The sequence below is a fragment of the Falco rusticolus genome, chromosome 1 (assembly GCF_015220075.1).
Source record: "Falco rusticolus isolate bFalRus1 chromosome 1, bFalRus1.pri, whole genome shotgun sequence".
Taxonomy (NCBI): Eukaryota; Metazoa; Chordata; class Aves; order Falconiformes; family Falconidae; genus Falco; species Falco rusticolus.
In genome coordinates this window covers 26970791-26979985 of record NC_051187.1, presented here as the reverse complement: position 1 = coordinate 26979985, position 9195 = coordinate 26970791, and positions in this window count along the sequence as shown.

Sequence of the window (9195 nt, the reverse complement as noted above, 5' to 3'; positions counted from 1 at the left end):
TGCCCTGAGGGACCAGACACTGCATGAGGGGCCTCCAAATGTGGGCAAAACTTGTGAGAAATGTCAGAGCTTTTGTGAAAGGTTATTTGTGGCGTACAAGGCACAGATTTTGCAAGGATTGTGAAGCAAAGACATTTATTGTTAGTTAGTTACAGCTTTTCTAAGTTCATACTCTGTATGCACCCTGCTAAAAGCTTTACTATTGGTCAAACTGTATTGTCCATACACCCAGCCGCTGTTCACTATAGGCTACTCTTCCTTATCTTCTAGAGGTGAGATCACATTCCTCCTTTGTTTCTGTCTCATCTGGGTTTCTTCTCATAATCCCTCAAAGTTATTTACCTCTTTGCTGCAGGATCACAGCTGCACATATTCAAAGCAAGGCCACACCTGCACATTATCAATGTCAAAACAATCCACTGTCTCTGTTCCCTACAGTTATTGTAAGATTTCTGCATGTGCCATTATGCCAATGAGCAGATAGAAGAAATTGTGTAGTGGTGGGTGATAGCTGTCAGTCACACATTTCTTGCTACAGTGCATTTTGCTGTGAAAGGTGGTTGGTGTTCAAGAGGTATCTGTGGGGATGTCAAGATAGCAAAACTCCTCAAAAGAGCAAACTGCAACATTTAAAACTATGAATGTAAAATCCCCAGTGGCTTTTGCGAGTAAAACTGGAAATACACCTAGGAGAAGTCCATCGGCCTTGGAGGGTGCTATGAGTCATCTGATGCTGGGAAGGCTGGTGTTCCTGCAGGGAAGTTTGTTGCTCCTCTGCCCAGTGCCAGAGAAACCCTTCTCACTCTTTTGCTTTGGATGGAAGATAAATTTTTAAATTACTTCACAGTCACCTCCAGTAACTTATTTAAGGGAGATCTATTGCATGTAACAGTCTCTCCTCACTAAGGCTTTTGGCACTGGATCTTTGAAAGGTGATGGTGGCAGAGGCAGGAAGTCAGAGAGACTGCAGAATGCCACAAACAGGAGGCAGCTGCTCTTCCATTCCCATGGTATGATGAAAAAGGATGGAGAAACGGTACCCTTCTGGGCAGAGCCTTTATATTGAAGGAGAGTGAAGAGCCCCCAAGACTCAAGAGCAGGAAGGCCAGGGGGTCCGGCCAGGATGGGGTCTGAGCCCCAGCAGCATGGCCAGCCTCAGGACCACTGGATGCACTCTGCAGCCAATGTTCATGTCACTAGCTGAGCTGGAGAGCACGCAGCTGGCTGCAGTGCTGTTGGGGCACCAGCAGCTGGCTGCAACCACATGCAGTGCAGTGGCAGTGAAGAACTCATGTGCTCATCTGCATCTGAGTTGTTTACAGCCTAAGTAAATGGAACAGAAGCTCAGCAGTCCCTGAAGCGCAGGATCTGCTCTTGGACTGGAGTACAACGGTCAGCTGTAACTGAGTCACAAGGAGTACAGTGCTGGTTTGGAACATCCACACACACTGGAGCTGCAGATGACCCCAATTTAGCAACTGAAGCGGGAACTTAGAAGAATGATCTCCAGAAAAGGAAAGGGTAGGAAAGCATGTCGTAGCAAGCCAGGGAGCCAGCAGAGCCACATGGGGTGCTGGTGGGAGCATTGCTGGGGGATAAGGATCTGTTCGTACCAGCTTTGCAGTAGATAAATTGACCTTCCATCTCCAAAGTGAATTTGAGACCATTTATGAAATACAAAGTGGTGTGCTAGCAATCTTTTTGTGTGTGGACAGGGCATTTCAATGCAACATAGCTCAGCCTGCCTGCAGCAGACTAGACATACAGACAAGGATTAAGAGTCCAGTGCAAGACTTGGCAGAGCCACAGCTGGGCGGGGAAGACTCCTGACCAGGCAGCTATTCAGTTCTTTCTTATGTAAGCTGTCTAGACCAGACAAGTAGAAACGAAGCCAACCCTGGCATAAAGACTGTTTGCTCCCTGCACAGATGGTCTCCATCCTGGTCTCCAACCTACAGCTTTCATATTTGAGCTTGTGCAAAGCAAGGGGGTGAACAGAAGGATGTTAGTAGTCAAGCCAGCTATGCATCAGAGAAAAGTCTATGAGCAACTATAAAAATAATAAGAATATTAACTAGTGAGATTTATTACAACTAGGAAAACATTTGATGTTTTGCACACAGCAGGTACAGTGTTGCCAAGAAACGTCTCTTCCCAGTGAGCCTGTGAGACTCATGTAGTGCAAGAAGCACCAAGCTGCAGGAGCGGGGGAGGATGGTCCTGGGGAGGAGTGGCCCTGAAGAGCATGCGCACAGTCAGAAATATTCTGCCAAGTTTTCTTAATTCCTTGTGACTGTCCTAGTGGAGAACCAAATGAATGTAAGGAGAAAATATGATCAGAAAAGAGCCTGCTATTGAAATAGTTTGACAAACGAGACAATGGTGAATGAGACAGAAGGGCCTGGGACAGGCTGCAACAGGTGCTGAAGCAACCAGAGCTGTCACCAGAGAGCAGCAGAGCAACAAGGCCTATCCTCTTGGTCCTTAAGGACATGATAGTCCTGGGCTGTGGGTCAGCCATCACAGACCGGCAGGCTGAGGGAAGCCCAGAGATGTGGTGCACAACCAAGCCTTGCACCAAGTGGCAGGACATGACCTACTGGGTACAGCACACCCAACAACCCTCTGTCAGCACATTAGCAAATGCCAGGACTGGTCTCTTACAGGTTTTCCATAACGTTAAAGCTTCCAGAGTTCTTTGAGCAATGTGGCATTGGTGCTTGTGATGCTGTTTCCACGCTGCCAGGGGCCCACAAGAGAGCAGCCACTGAGCGATGAGGCACAAGGGGACCTGCCTGGGCTGTGCACCTACCCGCAGTCCCTCTGGGGCTGTTTGCAGGAGTAGGCTTGTCTCCAGCTCCCCAATCCTGGAGGAGACGTTGTGCCCCTTGTTGAGGCTGTCTGCAGCCTGCCTGTGAGAGTGAGCTGTGCAGGACCTCCAGATTAGCCGTGGGCTTGCTACTCTGTCTTTCTCGGCACAGGCAGTTTTGCTGCTCTCAGACAAGTGGTCTGTTTGCTGTGGTACAAGGCTGCAGAGAGGACTTGGGGAATCCAGGTGGTTTGGCCACCCCTGCGCAGGACTGTTTGGCCTTGCCTGTGGCACAGCAGAGCTGCTTTTGTGTCTCTCCTGTAGTCCCAGTGACCCTGAGGACCTTCCCCAAACCCATCCCTGCAATAAGAGTCATCCTGTTCTTTGCACACAGCTTGTGAATTAAGCCAGTTTTGGGGGCAGTTTGAAGAACTGATTCAGCATTGTGATGTCCAAAACCCCTAACTGACAGGCAAGGACCTCGGAGATGCAGGTGGCAGCTGTGAGGTCTTCTTGGAAGCCCCTGGAAGGACTGCCATGTTTGGGGGTGTCTGGAGCCTGGGTTTTAGCGATAAGTTACCAGGAGGGGCATCTTTCCTGAACCCCCATCCTTTTTCCAAACTCCTCCTTTCTTGGCCACAGCAGATCTCAGCATTGTGATTTATGGGTTCTAGAGGTGTCCCAAAAAGGGAAAAAATAGCTATGTTCACTCTGTGACAAAGAAACTGGAAAGCCAGGGGTGCGGGTGCTGGTGCTGGGGAGGGATCGGTCACCTCATAGGAATGTCCTGCCTGTGGAAATACTGAAGCAGCCTCCCTCCCTCCCTGCCACACACAGCCAGCACCTCATGCAAGCTCCCAGCGCTGGAGCCTTCCTCTGGTCTGAAAGCACTGAGGTGTTTCCAGCTCCAAGCGGGGCTTGTGAGATGGCCAGGAGCCATGGTCTCCCTGGGTCCTGGTTCCTACAGCTGCTCTAAGTGCAAGGCACAGCAGGGTGAGAGACATGTGGGTCAGTGCCCCCATACTCTGGGAGGACTACAACCCCTTGGAGGAAGGAGGAGAGGCAGACAAGTGACATTTGGGGTTCTGTGCAGGCTGGAGGGGGAAGCTCTGCAGCCTAGCAGCACTGGCTGTGCAAGGCTGCAGCTCCGCAGCAAGCTCAAATGCCAGCACTGCGGGGAGCAAGGCCACAGAGTGCTTCTGCGGACACCCAGCAGTGGCAGCTGTGCAGTCAGGACAGAGAATGTGCTCAGCCTGGGCATGTCGTGTTGCCATGGGCAGATCTCTCTGGAAATGCCAACATACAGCAGGGAAAGGAGGTGCCCACACTTCCTCACAGGCTGGTGGTCCTGCCAGCACTGGAGATGCTGACACCAAGGCCCTGACCATTCTTAGGCACCACAGACCCCAGGCCCACTTCCAGGGAGTAGGCTGCAACCTCAGGGGCCGTGTCCTGAGCAGATGCCAGCTCTGCTCCAGTCTCTGCCTCTGAGCTCCATCTGCTCCCAACAGACATTGTGTCCTTCCTGAGGCTGCATCCTGCACTGCAGGGTGCTGTGCAGTGCCGTCATCCATCCCTGAGCTGCTGGGCCCCTGCAGCACTGGAGACTGACAGCGTTTCCCTCACCTCTCCTTCCTGGGGACATAGGCAAGGTGGATTCATCACCAAGAGGTCCCCAGAGAGGAACAGTCAGCGTCAGAGGCACTGCAGCAAAGGGCAGAACCAGGCTGCCATGCTGGATGTGGTGCTGCAGGACGCCCTGGCAGAGCGGTCCACACAGTTCTGCTGCACCCTTTTCTGGCTCCTTTGGCAGATCATGGAGTGGGACAGGCTGTGCTTACTTCACAGGATCCCCAGGGGACTCTGCACAGGGCAAGGGCCAAAGGTGAGCAGAGGGAAAAATCCAGGCAATGGATTCACTCATATGGGGTTTAACTCCTGCTAGCCAAGGCTGTGGCAGGGAAGAAGCTCAGTGCCCGGGTGCTGCAGCCCCTGCAGCAGGACATGAGTCGGACCAGGGCAGGCACTGTGATGGCAGAGGGCACACTGGGTGACTTAGCATGTGCGTGTGCAGCACAAGGTCCTCCCTCTGCAGGAGGCTCCTGCCAAGGAGTGCAGGTATGTGGCCTGTGCAGGCTGAGCCCCCTGGGCACTTGCCAGCAGTTGCTTACATTTGCAGTGTGGCACCAGTGCAGAGTGAGGCCCCTGGCACAGCAAGATGTGCAGCACATGCCAACCCTCACCATGCCCTCACTCCACAGCCCCCTGCCACGCACACCCAACCTTAGTCCAGTGCACACACACCTCTGTGGGCAGCATGAGCAGACAGACCAGAGCCTGGAGACGCATGGACCAACCTGCCCATTGTGTGCAGGTAGAGAGACACAACAGATACAGCCCTGGAGATCCACAATTGGCGCAAATTGCTTCTAGTTCATAGAGAAGCAGCGCATGCTTTCTGCATGCTGGTTCCTGTATGTGCCATCCAGGTATGACAGCTGGTGTCCTTGGTGCCTGCAACAGCATTGCTCCTCCACAGGCAGTGTGGCATGCCAGAAGTGAGATTTTCCTTGTCACAGGGCTCCTTTCCATCCCAAGTGATGCAGCACCCCCAGGGCAGGCAGGAGGTTGCCCAGTGCCCATGCCAGCAGAGGATGTGAGGAATCCATCACACCTGATCCTGCCCTGGCTTCCAGCAGGATGTGAGTCACAGCTGAGAAATGGGGACACATGCTTAGGCACAAGTGCACTGTCCTAAGCAAACAGCAACAGTTCACCAGTTCTGTGCAGGCGGATGGTCCTAGGGCTGGTCTGGCCGCGGCAGAGCTGCCATGCTGCTGCCATCTCCCAGCTCTGACTGCACTGCTTGTCCCACCACTTCACAGGCACCCTCCCATGTGTGTGTCCGTGCCATCCACCCTGCCCTGCCCAGTCTCCATCCACACTCCAGGGGGGGAGCTGGGGGGCAGCCCTCCACCCATCCCTTGTCCTGCCACATCTCTGTAGGATGCACCCACCAGGTCCTGCGCCCTCTCTGGGGGATGGGGGAACAGCACTACATCCACCCCCAGGTCCTGCTGCCTGTCTTTATGCCAGTCTCAGCCCTAACCCAGCTACGTGGTGCCCAGGGACTTGCTGACTGGAGAGATCTTGGCACATCCTCATAACCAATGCTGTAGTCCCCAGGAGGGAGAGGAGGAGGAGGAGGAGGCACTGAGACCCCTGCTGCTCTCGCAGCCCAGGGATTCAGAGGAGCTTTTCCCCTGCGTGGGAGCTGGGTGCCACCAGGGCCCTCCACCATGGAGTGCCCTGGGTAGCGGGTCTGGGAGCCCCAAAAACCAGCCAGCATGACATCACTGTTTATAATAGCAGGGTGCTCCACAGGAGCTGCCCTGGTGTCAGCACACAGAGGAGTGGCAGCGTCAGGCTACACGTGTGCTTGCCATGGGCAAACAGCATGGTGCAGCTATCCTCCTCGTCCTCCCCCCCTCCTCCTCCCTGAGCATGTCCAGCTGCTTTTGTCAGCCAGGCGTGTGTGCCTGGACGAAGCATCCCCCTGGGGTGGCAGGTCTCATCTCCCTGACTTCCTCCAGGAGATGGGGCCAGCAGGTCCAGCTGATCTGTGACCTTGGGAGTGGTCACAAAGTGCTGGGTGTGGGGTGAGCAGGAGCAACACAGGTTTGTGAGTGTCAGGTGTTCCCAGGAGAGGAGGGACAAGGCTGGGAAAACTCCGTGTTGCTGAAGCAAGTGGAAGGAGGGTGGCGAGAGGGGTTCCAGGACCCTCCTCAACATGTGGCCAGGTCTCCAGCAGCCTGTGCAGCCCTGCACTGCCAGGGTGGCACTGGCAGGACAGCAGAGTGGTAATGACTGCCCCTGTACTTCTCTCTGCTGCCATGCCCAGGGGAAAGGCCACAGGCTCAAAAGAAACTGAACTCTCCTTCCCTGGTGCTGCAGCCAGGTCCCCATCCTGGTGTGCATTGTCCTACTCTTGAGTCAGGCAGGTGTCCCCAACCTCTGGGCCAGACCAGTCCCAGACACAAGCTGGTACAATAAAATTCCATCACTGGTATCTACCATTACATATCTGCAAAGGGAACCCAAAGGTCAGGGAGCCCCAGGCCCCTGGTCCCTGGTGCAGGTTTGTCCCGCCTGCTTGGCAATCTGCCCACCTACACTGGCACATGACAGCAACCCTGTGATTTCTGCAAGCGGGTGAGATCACACCCTCACCTGTGCATGCCCACAGCCCTCCCTGCTCTCCCCAGAGCCAGGCCTGGAGCCCAAGTCCCTGTGCTCCCTGAGGGTTTTGTAAATCTCTCCTCGCTCCACTTTCACAGGAATAAGGAGGTCTGCTTTCCCAAGGGTGCGCTTGGCTGGGTGCACACACACCTCACCACCCTGGGGAGCCCCAGCAGGATGCTTCGTGGAGCAGAGCAGGGCTGTGGCCCCCTGCTGCACTGGTGCTTTGAGGTGGGTCTGCGAGGATGTGGCTAGGTCATTACCTGGGGTAAAGGAAACCAGTAGAAGTGAATACTTGCAGGAGCAGTGGCAGGATAAATACCACTGCACATGCTGACAGCTGTGCATCCAAAGCTGCTTTATCAGCATGGCTCAGTATGCCTCTGCAGCTGGGTGCTTTGTGCAGGAAGCCCAACATCAATGCTGCCAGCCCACTGGCAGAGGGGCTGGGGGGCAAACCAGTTGCATACCCACCAGCTCAAGGTTGCCAGTTGGGGCCCCACACACCCCCCAAAGAAAGGAGAGCTTCTGCCAGCTGTGCTGCCTGATTGCCTAGGGCTGGGTGTTTGCCTGGTACCTGCTCCCCAGCCACAACCTCAGCCAAAGGGCTGTGTAATAATGAGCAGAGCTGCAGGCAGTGGAAACCTCTGTGCAGTGCGCAGCAGCCCAGCAGCAGCAGAGGGCTCATCCAGCAAGGGGATGTTGTGTCACTCCTGAGGCTAGCAGAGGGATAGGAAGGACCTGTTGGGCAGCACAGTGCTTGTAAGTGTTGGCTTTAGCACAGTTACTTGGGAAGATGCCTTTGTGCTCCAGCAGAGCCCAATGCTGCTCAGGGCTGGAGAGCAGAGAGCTGCCAGGGAGTCAAGTGGAGCAGGGAGCAGAGGGTTCTGGGATGCCAGCCCAGCTGGAGACCCACACTATCAAACAGGCCTGGAGTAGGACGTCTGAACCAGCCGTACCCTGGCATGGAAACTGCTGGAGCCTCTAGGCACCTCCACCATACCCCATTTTTCTGGCCTGCAGTGGTGGGTCTTCCCTCGTGGCAGAGGAGGCTGCAGTCCTGCTCCATCCCATGCACCTCTCCAGAGAGCTGGAAACTCCCAGGAGAGCAGTGAACTGGATCTCAGTGACCTGCTCGGGGGAAGCCCATTGGTTTCCAGGCTGCCGGGCAGAGCAGGGAGGCAGCTCCTCGCCCCCTCTCCCAGAAGCTGGAAGCAGGTGGCGGCTTGCCTGCTCTGCAGCACCCACACCACCTCCAGGCGATCGCAGGAGCAAGCCAGGCTTGGTCCTTTCCAGGGAGTGCTCCTGGCCTTTGTCCAGAAACAAGACTAAGCCCCACAAAGCCGAGTGGGGCTGCAGCCTCACAGGTGGGGAGCTCAGGGTCTCTACGGGATCCTTCCTTCGCCCTGACACACAGGCTTGGCCACCCTTATGGCACTGCCATCTGGGACTGGATGGTTGCCCAGAGGAGCATATATATTATACCTGTACAGCCCTAAACCCCTATATCCCCTGTTGCTCCCACCCCTGGCTGGGAGAGGGAGCTCACTGTGAGTGAGTGGCAGCAGAGGTCGGGCTGAGAGAGGCAAGGGCCAAACCGGCATCCTGCAGGATGGTGTAGGGCCAGGAAGGGCTGAGGACACTGCAAGCAGCTCCTGAGTGCAAGCAAGCACTGGGACAGACCATGGAAGGCAACACAACCATGTCCCCAAGCAGCTTTTGCAGGGTGGGGGGCTCTGGCAGTACCCTGGAAATTAATATTGTGGAGGCGTCAGGAAAAGGCTAAAGCAAGCCACTCAGAAGTGCAGGGGTGCCCCTCATGGTGCAGCCTCCCCCAGGGCAGCTCTCCGCCCCCCCCCCCCACCTCCCGGCACCTCGCGAGCGGGTGCGGCCCCCTCTCCTGCGGGCAGGGGCACAGATAGACTGGGGGGTGGATGGATGGAGCCGGCCTGGGCTGCAGGCTCTGCCAAGCTGGCCCAGGCTGGGGGGGCCGCCCTCCCCCACCCCCGGCCCCTCCGCACCGGCAGGAAGGGCTGCGCGCGCAGGGCCGCCGTGCCGGCAGCGCGACACGCACGTACAGGTGTTGCCGGACGCTGTCGCGACGGGGAGCGACGGGGGAGCGGTCCGCTGCACCGTGACCCCGCGCC